The sequence below is a fragment of the Cebus imitator genome, unplaced genomic scaffold, assembly GCF_001604975.1.
Source record: "Cebus imitator isolate Cc_AM_T3 unplaced genomic scaffold, Cebus_imitator-1.0 Scaffold183, whole genome shotgun sequence".
NCBI lineage: Eukaryota > Metazoa > Chordata > Mammalia > Primates > Cebidae > Cebus > Cebus imitator.
Window position 1 is genome coordinate 3072647 of NW_016107498.1, and position 13488 is coordinate 3086134.

At 49.3% G+C, this 13488-nt stretch overlaps 1 protein-coding gene across 2 annotated transcripts in view; it reads right to left on the reverse strand.

Moving 5' to 3' along the window:
- PLAT (plasminogen activator, tissue type) overlaps positions 1-13187 on the reverse strand; it is a 32029-nt gene extending 18842 nt beyond the window's left edge. Inside the window, exons 1-2 of one of the 2 annotated variants that reach the window (XM_017545942.2) lie at positions 12976-13133; positions 12114-12161 (exon numbers count right to left, since the gene is read on the reverse strand). The gene's annotated coding sequence lies outside the window, so the exon portion shown is untranslated. Of the gene's footprint in view, positions 1-12113; positions 12162-12975 lie in introns of both variants that reach the window. The other variant, XM_017545941.2, reaches the window with a different exon arrangement.
- Positions 13188-13488: the final 301 nt, after the last annotated feature.

Consider the following 13488-nt stretch of genomic DNA (forward strand, 5'->3'; position numbering starts at 1 on the left):
GAGAGAGAGAGAGAGAGGGAGAGAGAGACAAGGTTTCTCTCTGTTGTCCAGGCTGGTCTCAAACTCCTGGGCTCAAGTGATTCTCACTCCTCAGCCTCCCAACGTGCTGGGATTATGGGCATGAGCCACCATGCCCAGCATTTTCCCTTCCTTTTTAAGACTGAATAGTATTCCACTGTGTGGATAGATCACATTTTGTTTATCTGTTCATCTGCCAATGCTGGGAGATAATTTTGCACAGAGATCCCTGTGGGCGGAAGGGCTAGACCATTTCTGAGACTTCTTGGCAGCCCAGAGACCACAGTGCCCTGGCTTGGTTTCCTGGAAGGGAATTCCTGCCCTGGGCTTGACTAGATGGAGCCGCATTCATGTGCTCTTGGACTTCTGCAGCAGAAGCCGTGGGGATTTTATTGCCAGCACATTATAGAGCCAGCCTGCCTCAGACTGCCCCCGTTCCTCCACATAGGATGGAGCCTACTCCCCTGCCTGAGGGTCTCCCCACAAAGCAGAGCCCCCCCCCAGCCTCCACCCCTCCCCACTGCTCTGCCGGAACATCTGTCTCCTTTTTCATAGACTGCAGCAGATCCGGCAACGTGCATATTTTCAGGAAGGAGGGGAGGCATCTGGTGTTTGGTCGGAAGACTCAGATCTTCCTGGACCCCAGAGCTCGAGTTTCCATCTGCCTCTCCCGGGTCACCCTGCCCTCGGCAGTTCAAAGTAGGTTAGTCGGTCGGGTGTTATTTTGCGGTCTGGTGGCCTGCTCTTCCTTCATCCACAAGGATTAAAGCACGGCATTTCTTCCCCTGACTCATTTCCCTTCAGTCACAACAACTTCAGGTCCCACCTCCCCCTCCCCCAAGCTCCTAAGGCCCTGGCGGCTCAGGGGCTTCCAGGCCTTGCCTCCCTGCCTGGGTCTGGCTGGATCTTCGTCTCCAGCCTTTGCGCCCCCTGCAGTGCCCGAGGTCTCCCTGGATGCGCTTTTTGTGGGCCCCTTTCTCCAGGAGGAAGGAGCTGTGCCATTCACTGGCTCCAGGCAGTTTCAGAAGACACCAGGAGTCCCGGGTGGAATCTTCTCATCACGGGACTTGCTCCAGATCTCCTCTTTATCAGCGTTCCTCAAATTTCCTGTTTCTCAAAACTTTCCAAAATTCCTCCTAAATTCCCCTTTTTAATTTTATCCCATTACTTAACCTTGTAAAAACAGCTCATCTGAAACTCCTTCCCCACTTCTCCCCAATGTTCATGTATTTCTAGGTTGCCCCACTCCTTACTCTTAGGCAAGCCCCAAGGATGGTGAGCGCTCCCACCTCACAAGAATTCTGAATGAAACAGCCAGTGAGTGAGTACAAGGAACTTGACCTTCATCCCTGTCCGCACCACCCAGCCCTCTTGACGGGCTCATGCATCCCAGCCTGCAATATCAGCTTGGTTGTTTTTTCCAGATGCCCACCAAGTTACTGCTTGATTTTAAGAACTCAAAGTCTTCCTACACGGAATGCAATCCTAGATGGTGGGAAACTGCAGTGTGAAAAGTGCAGTATGGACACACCAGTGTTGCCCGAACATCCCCCTTTCTGGATAACCAGGGGTTGGGGGGACCAGTGGAGGAGGGGCAGGACCTGGGGCTGGCCCACACACACCACCAGCTGCATCACACTCAACCCTTTTGCAACTAAACAATCTCAATAAGAGCTAAGGGAGCAGGAACATCTTTCTGTCTTTGTTCCTCAGCGAATTAGAGATTTGTCTCTTCTCTTCCTCTGCCTCCCTGGACCTTCCTGCGCCTTGAGCTGATTCATTGCAAGCGAATCTCACCCCAGCAGGGCAATAGCTCTGTCCACATCATGCAGAGGCGATTGGAGCAGTGGGAAAGGCCTAGTGGGTAAGAGATGACAAAGAAATGAGTCATCCAGCCAGCAGAAAAACAGCGCAGTCTGAAAACAGAGAGAAGAGAGGGAGGAAAAATGTGTCCTGTTTTGCCTTCACTGAAGAAGAGGTGGGCGTCGAGGTCTGGGCAGTGCCAGGACGCAGAGCAGAGTGAAAGCCAAAACTCTAGACTCAGACCCAGGACTGCAGGGTGTGGCCAGGATGGACGTCGGGCCTCACCAAAGGGAGGTCCATGAGTGCTCGGGCAAGGCCGGGGAGAGAGGGCATTGGCAGAATGGATGGAAGAAGCCTTTAGAGGCTCGTTTTTATAAATACAAAGACTTATAATTTTGTTCTGTGTTATCTTCCTTTTGCTATATTTAGTAGTTTCTCATAATCATCAAAGAACTAAAAAAACTGGCAAAGAAGAAGAAGGAAGGAAGGGGGTAGGAAGGGAGGCACAGAAAAACAGAAAAGGAGAAAAAAAAAAGAAAAGAAGGCCCCAAGGTGGCTGACTTTTGCTGAGCTGGAATCCTGAATCGCTGTATGAGCGGAGAGGTGGAATGCTGGTCCCAGGACCCCAAGGCCTACCCTGTCAGGCCACCCTAGCACGCAGTTATTTTTGCAGATTTGCAAAAGGCACCCCCTCTGTTGGATGAAGTTCAGCAAGGTACGGCAGGTTGACAAAGAATCTGTACGAATTAGAAAAACAGGGTCTGTGGGTTGGCTGAGAGAGTGCAGGCTGGGTCTGAAGGATGTGTGGCCAGGCAACTGTGTGCCGGACGCAGCGTGCGGATCTGTGCTTGGTCGGCCCTGTCTGCTTCCAAGCTGCGTGTGCGTCCCACAGAGCAGCTCTGACCTTCTGGCTGGAAGCCATTTTTGGTCTGTTGACTGCAGCAACCAGAGTGACTCTGTTCCCTGGCCCTGCCAAACAACCTGTGAATGATGACTGTTCTCAGGGGAACATGGGAACAATAGTCTGGTAACCAGGGAGTGGGGTACCGTGCTGTAAGCGCACTTTCCTGGAAGGTAGACTGTTTCCCAGAGCTAAGGATGCGTGCCGTTTTGGCTGAGAACACCAGAAAGGTGGTGTTCATTTCTGTGGTGGCCACATGGGGGAATGATGGTCAGTGAGCACCAGAGAGTAACTGATCCTGGATTGGGCACAGCTCCTGGAAAGGTGGAGGACAACTGGGGCAGGGACAGGGGAAAGTCGGTGGGGTGCTGTCTCAACGCCTTCCCCCTCTATCTTCCTCCTACTGGCTCCATCTTCCCTCCATAAAAACCAGCTCCCAGGAAATGAACTGCTCAACTCATTCACATAAGGTAAAAATGACTGAGCAAAACTTAATGTGCTGTCCTTCCCCGAAAACATCTATATTTTGCGACATAAAATCTGCTGCCAGCAATGCAGAACCACGTGGCTGGATGCTCCAAGGTTGCCTCTGGGGCTGACATCTTGTGGTTTCTGTTTTGTTGTGAGAACATGTGATATAGGGAGTGCGCACACGCAGTGTAAACTGGGAAACTCCTACAAATGGTGCTGCAGTTCTATTGTTTCGATTATACAGGAAAATGAGGCTGCACGTGGTGGTTCATGCCTATAACCCCAGCACTTTGGGAGGCCAGAGTGGGAGAATCACTTGAGCCCAGGAGTTCGAGACCAGCCTGGGCAACATAGTGAGACTCTGTCTCTATTTATTTTAATATAAAAACAGATTATATGGCCAAGCGTGGTGGCTCACGCCTATAATTCCAGCATTTTGGGAGGTCATGGCGGGTGGATCACTTGTGGTCAGGAGTTTGAAACAAACCTAGCCAATATGGTGAAACCCCATCTCTACTAAGAAAACAAAAAAATTAGCCAGGCATGGTGGCAGGTGCCTGTAATCCTAGCTACTTGGGAGGCTGAGGCAAGGGAATCGCTTGAACCCAGGAGGTGAAGGTTGCAGCGAGCTGAGATTGCGCCACTACACTCCAACCTGGACAACAGAGTGGGACTTTGTAAAAAAAAAAAAATTATACAGAAAAGTGACTTGCAGACCAGGCGCAGTGGCTCACACCTGTAATCCCAGCACCTTGGGAGGCCAAGGCAGGCAGATCACGAGATCAAGAAATCGAGGCCATCCTGGCCAACATGGCGAAACCCCATCTCTACTAAAAATATTTTTTAAAATAAAAATTAGCTGAGCGTGGTGGTGTGCACCTGTAGTCCCAGCTACTCTGGAGTCTGAAGCAGGAGAATCACTTGAACCTGGGAGGCAGAGGTTGCAGTGATCCCAGATCACCCCACTACACTCCGTCCTGGTGACAGAGTGAGACTCTGTCTCAAAAAGAAAAGAAAAAAGAAAAGAAAAGAAAAGGAGACTTGCAATAAAGGAACAGTACACATGTAGTCAATCAATCAAATTGCACACAGTGCAATTGCTTCAGATGTTAATGAACTGAAGAATTATAGTCTGTACTCTTGCCAGCAAGAAGAAGGCAGAAACATCAGCAAGCTAGTGGAGGAGGGAAATTCCAAGGGAAAAGCAAAAGTAAATTGATACTATTATCAAATGTTGCACCATGTACAAGGTCTGCTACATTCATCTTTGGTCAAGATTCTTAGGTTATTGTTGCTTTGCAAAAGGTCTAGAAATCAGAGCAAGAGAAAGTCAGTCTCCAAGAGTACCAATACCCTAAAATGACTCATGGGTTTAAAGCAAACAACACACTCTCCACCGCCACCCCCACCACAACCACCATAGCCTGGATGGATGCCAACAATTAATAAACGGCCACGATTCCTTGGACCAGCAAAGCCAAGTTTCCAGAGCAGGGCGAGAGCCGAGCTGAGATGTTGGGAAAGGAACTAGCCTCTCAAGGGCGGCAGGCTCCCACGAAAGCACACCTTTGTTCCAGACAGAAGCTTCGAGCCTGGTAGCTCTCATCCCACTTCTCCAGGCCCTTCTTATTACAGAGGCTATGACCTCAAAAGAAAAACCACTTTCAAAAACTACCATCACATAAGTAATTCTTACATTTTCAAAAAGGTGATTTTCCCTCTCTTAACAGAACTGTTTATAACTAGGGGAGAAGAAACTGTTTCTTATCTAATATCTCCAATTCCAATAAGGTAAAGAGAATAGAGTCCTCTCAGAGCTGAGTGTGGTGGTTTGTATCTGTAGTCCTAGCTACTCAGGAGGCTGAGGCAGGAGGATCACTTGAGGCGAGGCGTTCAAGACCAGCCTAGGCAACATAGCAAGACCCCAGGTCTTAAAAAAAAAAAAAAAAAAAAAAAAAAAAAATATTTTCCTGGCACACCCTGCCCCCACCCATCAGAGCAGAATTTTCTCCAAAGCATCTTCCAAATGTAGTAATATGGCCTGTGTCTAAGCTATATGGAATTAAACTCAGAAAAAACGACAGCAGGCTTGTGCAGCTGTCACCCCCTCGATGCCCTACCCTCGGCCCAGTAATCCTGGTTATTTGGAGGAGTGGGGAATGTTGGTTGTGGGTCTAGGAAAACAGAAGGCTATCCTGCCTCCTCCCACAATCAAAACAGAAGAAACCCTGTCCTAATAAACTTAGATCCTTCTGAAGCAAACACAAGGTCCACCTGGTGAAAACTAAATCAGTGCAATAAAATGTTAACCACAAAGTCTTCATCTAAACAAGCCCTGAGATTTTAAGTGAATCTAAATGGATGTCGTATTCGGTGATGAAGGTCATTTGTTCCTCATGTTCCTTCCACTCCCTAAAGCAAACATCATCACAAGGTAATTAAACACGCAATGATTTGATATTTCTCCAGCCTATCTCCACATTTCAACATGCTTGAATTAGGAAATACTGATCAGAAACTTTCATCGTATCATTACATGACTTGACCTGCATTTTACTGGCCTTACGTGAAACTGACATTATAGTTGCATGAGAAATGTACACGGATTAACGTCACTCACTCAACAGACATTTGAGCAGCTTCCACCTTTCCAGGCACAGAGTTTACAAAACGCTTTCATGTCCATTAAGTCATTGAGGCAATATTATTACCTCGTTTTTACAGATGAGAGAGCTGAACTTCAAAAAAGTTTCAGGGGCCAAGAGCATGTCCATAATCCCAACACTTTAGGAGGCAAAGAGGGTGGATTATTTGAGCACAGGAGTTCAAGACCAGCCTTGGCAGCATAGGGAGGCGCTGTCTGTTAAAAAAAAATACAAAAATTTGCGAGGTGTCGTGGCTCATGTCTGTAATCCCAACACTTTGGGAGGCCGAGGAGGGTGGGTAGCTTGATCCCAGGAGTTTGAGACCTGCCTGGGCAACATGGCAAAACCCTGTCTCTACGAAAAATACAAAAACTTAGCTGATCATGGTGGTGCATGCCTATAGTCCCAGCTACTCAGGAGGCTGAGGTGGGAGGATGGCCTGAGCCTGGGAGTTTGAGGCTGCAGTGAGCTATGATCATAGCACTGCTCTCCGGCTTGGGCAACAGAGCGAGACCCTGTCTCACAAATAAAAGTATAAGGGTCGTGCTGTACAGTGACACACCCTGTGAGAGCTGGCATCAGGACTCGAGCCCAGGAGACACAATTCTCTTACCCCAAACCTGACACTCTTTCCACTACTCCTCACTGTCTGTGTGACACCCAACTGTAACTTTTTGAGGTGGAGGGTCACTCTGTTACCCAGGCTGGAGTGCAATGGCATGATCTCAGCTCACTGCAACCTCCGACTCCTGGGTTCAAGCGATTCTCCTGCCTCAGACTCCAGAGTAGCTTGGATTACCAGTGTGTGCCACCACGCCCGGCTAATTTTTGCATTTTTAGTAGAGACAGGGTTTCGGGGTTTTGCCATGCTGGTCAGGTTGGTCTTGAACTCCCAACCTCAGGTGATCTGCCCGCCTTGGCCTCCCAAAGTGCTGGGATTACAGGCATGAGCCACCGCACCCGGCCTCGGTCGTAACATTCTTCATGTGTTCCATGTGTTACACAACAGCAGAATGCCATACAGAAGGGGCATGGTCACTGGATTCTTAACCTGGAAACCTAACTGCATTTACAGCACAGGTCCTGTGTGGGCAACTCACTCTCTCTGAGCCTCAGTTTCCTGGTTTTTCTCATGAGCTAATCATTTTCATCTTGCTGAATTGTAAGGTAACTGGAGAACACCTGGTTTGTGGCAGGAGCGACCTGCACCTACTGTCATGAAACTCCTTCCGCAACTAGAGCTCCGAGGCTTTCCAGCTTCTCCCTGGAACAACTTGAAGCTGCCGACGTGGAAGAGACACCACGCTCCGTGGGGTCCTCATAGATCCCTGTTAATACTGAATCCTGCTTCCTAGATCATCTGGCCACCTGTGTTAGCCTATAACCAATTCTCTGCAATTGATGGAGAATTTTGTGCCTTCATCTATGTTCGTAGAACAGTATCAATAAGAGCCATTATTTCCTTAATACAAGGTTGTGCCTTTAATCTGTTTTTTAATCTGTTTTTTTATTTGCCTTTCTCACACCATGCATACAGAGGCCCCTGTGGACTCCCAGCAGAAACCGGAACTAGCGGCTGAGACAGCTGGGACATCAGGCCATCTCTGTTGATAAGGCCCATCTGACCAGGCCACACCATGAAAGTCAGAGGCATCATGTGAGAAAAATAAGGAAATTGAAGCTCCCCCCCAAAAATCCTTCCCTTTCTCTCAGATGCCCAGGTGGTAGACACTGGCTCTTGCTACAAGACAAAATAGAACAAGTTTCTCTTTTTGGTGAACATGACAGAATGAGAACAGCCAGCAGAAATCAAGCTGACCAGTAGTCTCTCTTATTTATTTATTTATTTAGAGATGGGGTCTCTTTCTGTCACCCAGGCTGGAGGGCAGTGGCGTGATCACAGCTCACTGCAGTCTCAACCTCCCTGGCTCAAGAGATCCTCCCACCTCAGCTTCCCAAGTAGCTGGGATTACAGGTGCATTGCACCATATCTGGTTACTTTTTTTTTTTTTTTTTTCATTTTTTTTAGAAACAGAGTCTGGCTATGTTGACCAGGCTGGTCTCGAACTCCTTGGCCCAAGCAACCTGCCCACCTCGGCCTCCCAAGTACTGGGATTACAGGCAGGAGCTGTGCACCTGGCCTCTGTTAGCTCATCCATGCTGGGTTACCTGGTTTAGCAGTCCCCTCGCCCCAGTCCCCATCCCCTGCCTTCTGGAGACTCAGCTGGGGGCTGGAGAAGTTGCAGGGGTGTCCTCCTCCATTGCCTACCAGACCCCTATCCCCCAGGCCTCAAGCACCCACACGAGCTGCTTCCCTCTTAGGCATTCACAGACCATGATCAACCCGTGCCATCTATTGACCATCAGTGTGAACGGGGCACCAAGCGTGCCCTGGCACAGGCTCTGGCGATGCAAAGACACAGCTCTTATCCTCAAAGGGCTCATAGTTAGGAAGGGGCCCGATGAATGACTAGACACTCCGGGTCCAGCAGAGCAGTGCCGTGCCAAGCAGCGGGGTGGGGGTGGGGTGGGCTTGGAGGGGAATGCGGAGGAGGATGTCCATCCCAGGCTTGTTGAGGTGGGTGTGGTCAGGCAGGATTTCTAGAATGCATAACACAGAAGCTGTTCCAGGAACGCACGAAGAAGTTAGGCAGACACTGAAGGGGTCTGCTCCAGACACAGCACATCCCCACAGCTTGGGCCTGGGCCACAGCAAGCACAGAACCCCCTACCCATCAGCACAGCCCCGACAGCAGGCAAAGGGGAGAGTCAACTTGGGGCTCTCCCTCCAGGGTGTTCTAGGAGGACATGTGCTTGGAATCTCTGATCATTCTAAGGATTTGGGGGCCTTTGGAGGAATCCAGTATGGATTCTCTAATGCCTAGCTCTATGTTAATGGAATATTTGTGACTACATAATAAATAGAAAAGGCTCTCAATACACAGGTCTCCTGGTATCCGGGTTCTGCCTAGCCCGGAAGTAATCACTTCAGAGGCTCCAGGTGGAATCAGATCTTCTGATCAATCCTCAAAAAACCTTCCCCAACCCACCAGTGTGTGTGTTTGGAGCACAGCGCCATCACCCGTGTGCATCGGCTGGGTCTGTTGGCCGAGTCGCTGCTGGGTCTTGGCCATCGGCATGTGTAATTCACAGCCATGCAGCTGCTGCAGACACCCAGTCGTGTAGCTCGCATAGGAAGAGCTGGCTAGCATTTCCTGGCAGTCATAATCAGCACCACCACTCCAGCAAAGTCGAGTTCAAAAATGTTTCTAAAACACCTGCTGTGTGCCTAGAACCTGTTTCATCTTCACTCTGTCACAGGTGTTATTTTTTTGTGGATCAAGAATTGGGTTTATCTGTCCCTCTATCCCATTCTACAAAAGTTTCCCAAGTGGGATAAATATAAAATTTTTTTGAATATAAAATTTGCAAAATATCACTAAGAGGGGCTGGGCGCAGTGGCTGTTGCCTGTAATCCCAGCACTTTGTGAGGCCATGACAAGAGGGCTGCTTGAGACCAGGAGTTTGAGACCAGCCTGAGCAACATAGCAAGACCCCCTTCTACAAAAAATTTTTTTAATTAGCTGGATGTGGCAGCACGCGCCTGTAGTCCTAGCTACTTGGGAGGCTGAGGTAGGGATCACTTGAGCCCAGGAGTTTGAAGGTTCAGTGAGCTATGATCACACTGCTGCACTCCAGCCTGGGTGACAGAGTGAGACCTTGTCTCTAAAAAATACACACACAAACACACACAGACACACACACACACACACACACACACACACAACATATTGCTAAGAGAATGTGCTGTCTCAGGCATGGTGGCTCACATCTGTAATCCCAGCACTTTGGAAGGCCGAGGCAGGTGGATCACGAGGGTAGGAGTTCAAGACCAGCGTGACCAACATGGTGAAACCCTGTCTCTACTAAAAAATACAAAAATTAGCCAGGCGTGGCGGCACACTCCTGTAATCCCAGCTACTTAGGAGGCTGAGACAGGAGAATCGCGTGAACCTGGGAGGCAGAGGTTGCAGTGAGCAGAGATCACACCACTGCACTTCAGCCTGGGTGACAGAGCGAGACTGTCTCAAATAAATAAATAAAAAAGGAAAACTCAACATTTCAACAAAAACCTAAAATTTTCCTCAACACCAGATACTCAGTATCTCAGAGAAGTACATGGATTTTGAATTCCAAAGGGAGCTACATTCACTACGATTGTTTTATCAACCACGTTGCCCTCTCAGCCATAGGACTGAAAATAACCTTTACACACTCTGGAAGCTTTAGAAGTCCTGAAGCCAACACTACTCCTTCCAAATGGAGGAACCCAGCAAAAGGCCCCCTTAAGCTGCTGTAAAACCCCTTCACCAAAAAACCCTCCTGTTGGCAGACCAGTAATAGGCCTCATCCGAGCTACACAGTCACTTCCCAAATGGGGTATAATCCCGGCTACTCAGTTACCAGAAAAAGAGAAAAGCCCTAGATGGTAATAATGGCTTCAAATGACACTACCAAGGTGTGAAAGGGAAATCTTGAGACCCTCAAATCATTAGACCAAAGGGAAAAGCCAAGCTAGGAACCGCATGCGCAAACCTGCCTCCCATTTTATTCCTACGTAGGCAGCTACAGAGATAAAAAGCTACTTACCTCCCTCACAATTTACCCACAAGGAAATTCTTCGTAGGCTTCAAGTTCTTTACCCTAAAACAGTTCTGCTGAAGTTCACCTGGCAATGCAAATGAATACAGGACAAGATACAGGACAAAGGACAGAACTCAAGTCATCCCTCCGCTCACCTGAGACAAATGCATATCTGATTGCTTCCTCTGCCCTATTGTTTTTGTAAAAATGTAGATTCAGGTTGAGCATGGTGGTTCACGCATGTAATCCCAGCACTTTGGAGGGCTGAGGTGGGTGGATGACCTGAGGTTAGGAGTTCAAGACTAGTCTGGCCGACATGGTGAAACCCTGTCTCTACTAAAAATACAAAAATTATCCAGACGTGGTGTCGGGTGCCGGTAATCCCAACTACACAGGAGGCTGAGGCAGGAGAATCACTTGAACCTGGAAGGTGGAGGTTGCAGTGAGCGGGATCTGGGCAACAGGAGTGAAACTTCATCTCAAAAAAAAAAAAAAACAAAAAAAGTAGATTCACTGAGCCGACTAAGGCACAAGTGGCTCTTCCTCTGCCCCGCTCTCACATGTAAATTGTGTATTCAGTGAAAGGCTGACAAAGACTCGAAAGAATGCAGCCTTTTGCCTCTTACCTACCTGTGACCTGGAAGTCCCTGTAGCGTTGCCCTGCCTTTCCCCACCCAGCTAGTGCACATCTTACACACATTGTCTGATGTCTCATGTCTCCCAAGCCGTACCTTGGCCACCTTGAGCACAGGTCCTCAGGACCTCTGGAGGCTATGTTACAGATATTTCCCTAACATTGGCAAAATAAACTTTCTAAATTGACAGACCTGTCTCAGATACTTTTGGGTTCACAAAGAAGTGCCTGGGCTGCTTGCGGGAATCCTTTGAAATCTACTGACCACTGGCTCTGCTCAGCCACATGTCAGGCCCTGGGGGGAATCAAAGCCTCAGTGAATTCACAGACTGACAAAGGGGAACGGCTATTCCCAGCTACTCCCCAGCTGCCTGGCCTGGCCCAGGCCTGTGACGAAGCAGGGGGAGCCACAGACGCAGGGAGAATCCAACACGAGGCATCGTGCAATAAACTGAGCTGGTCTTGGAGAGTCAGGCAGAGAAGGGGCACTTTGGAGAGAGGGCAGCTTTCACCTGCTCCTGAGATTTTGATCTGGGGCTTTATCATTTGATCCAGAGGTTGGAGGCTGGCGTCTCTGAGAACATTTGAGGTGGAATAAATGGATGGGCAGGACGGAGCTATTCATATCTCAATACTCACCGTGTCCCTGCCGGTGCCAGAGTCCGACTCTGCCTGCACTCACCCAGCAGCTAATGCTTTGATTGATTTGATTGTTATGGATTGATTCTAGATCCCAGAGAGAGCGTTCCTGCCACAGCAAGAACTGCTAGGAAGTCACCTTTGAGGGAACTCCACCTGACAATGGTATTTTCAGGACTGTTTCCTGGGATTGCAATGGGCACACACACACACAAGCGCACACACACACACACATACACACAGAGGACATTTTTTCTGTCATCAAGTAGCTATGGGAGACCACCATATTATTCCCAATTGGCCACCAAATGCATCCTTATTACCACACTTCTTTGAGCTTGAGTTTGTCATTAGTTACCTGGGACCTCGGCGTGTTTTCCTCTTTCCTCCCTCCCTTTCTCCCTCCCTGTGAGGTTAAGAAAATAATAGTGAAAATCTAGAGAGTCCACAGGCTTCCTGCAGAGTGCTTTAGGAATAAAAGACATTGATGTTAGTTTTTTCCCCTGCGATTGAAATGGTCTTTAAGGAGGAGTGTGCACTTGACAGAGGCACCCTGGGCAAAAAGCCAGAGCGCCAAACTGACCTGTGGAGACTTGCGGGGGCAGCGCCCGGGGAGGAGATCAGAGGCATTTCTCTACGGGGTAATGTGGGACGCGAAAGTCACCTGCCTCTCTCTCCCAGCACCTAGCAAATCATGCCCTGGAAGTAAGGCCCCCTCTGTCCCATCCACAGCCTCAGTTCCTTCCTGGGGGTTTATTGGAGGAGGGAGTTAACTGGGGGACCCCAGAGGGCCCTCCTGGCTGTCACAACCACGTGTCCAGTGACACATGGGTTGTCCAGAGCAACCCAAAGCCAGTTCTGAATTTTCCCTGCATTGCCTGCTTGTCTTGAGGTGCTTCTGTAGCCCATTTGGGGCATTTCTGTATGTCCTTTTCACTTTCCCTTTTACTCTGCCAGCAGAGGCTTCTCCAAGGAACGCATCCCCCCTAGTCTTCCTTCCCCCGACTCCCTCTCCTCTCCAAAACACTCCAGCCTATCCCAGTCACATGCAAATGCAAACAGACATCTCTCCTCTGGAGTGGATTCTAGCGTATCCTCTAGTTGCCTGAATTACAAAGTTGGTCCCTTCGTTAAAGCATTCCTTCACCGGCTCTGCTTGCCGGAACGACTTTTAAGAGACAGAAGAGGAGACAGACCCCAGGCGCAGACACTCGACCTACCGCGACTTGCTCCTTGCTTTGCTCGAAGAGGTTTTCTCTCCAGCCCTGGACTCCCGTAGGATCGCAGCTCTGAGCTCCCTGAACAGCTCCGGCCTCCTTTAAGTTCCCAGGCAGGGGGTGGGTCGCCGGCCCCGGCTGGGCGGGTTTCTGTGCGGCAGGAGGATGCCCCGTGGACAGGCCCATGAGGGAGCTGGGGCGGAGCCTGTTTTTATAAAGCAGGGGAGGAAGTTAGCACAGTCCATCCTGGCTTCGGGCCAGGCTGATTATTCACAGCCCTGATGTCATCGAATCGCAGGAATTTGGGAGTCAGATGGGACCTTAAGAATCATCTTCCTTTAAAATCCTGATGTCCAAGGCTTAAAGGGACTCTCAGGACCCTGTGATGACAAAAAGTGTTTAGAATTCTAAAGTCACCAGATAGGGCTGAGAGTGCGGTGTCTTCTTGAATCTGTGGCTGTAGCTCTGGCCTCTCAGGATATGAGAGGCTAAAAGGACTGAAGGATGCCCCAGGAT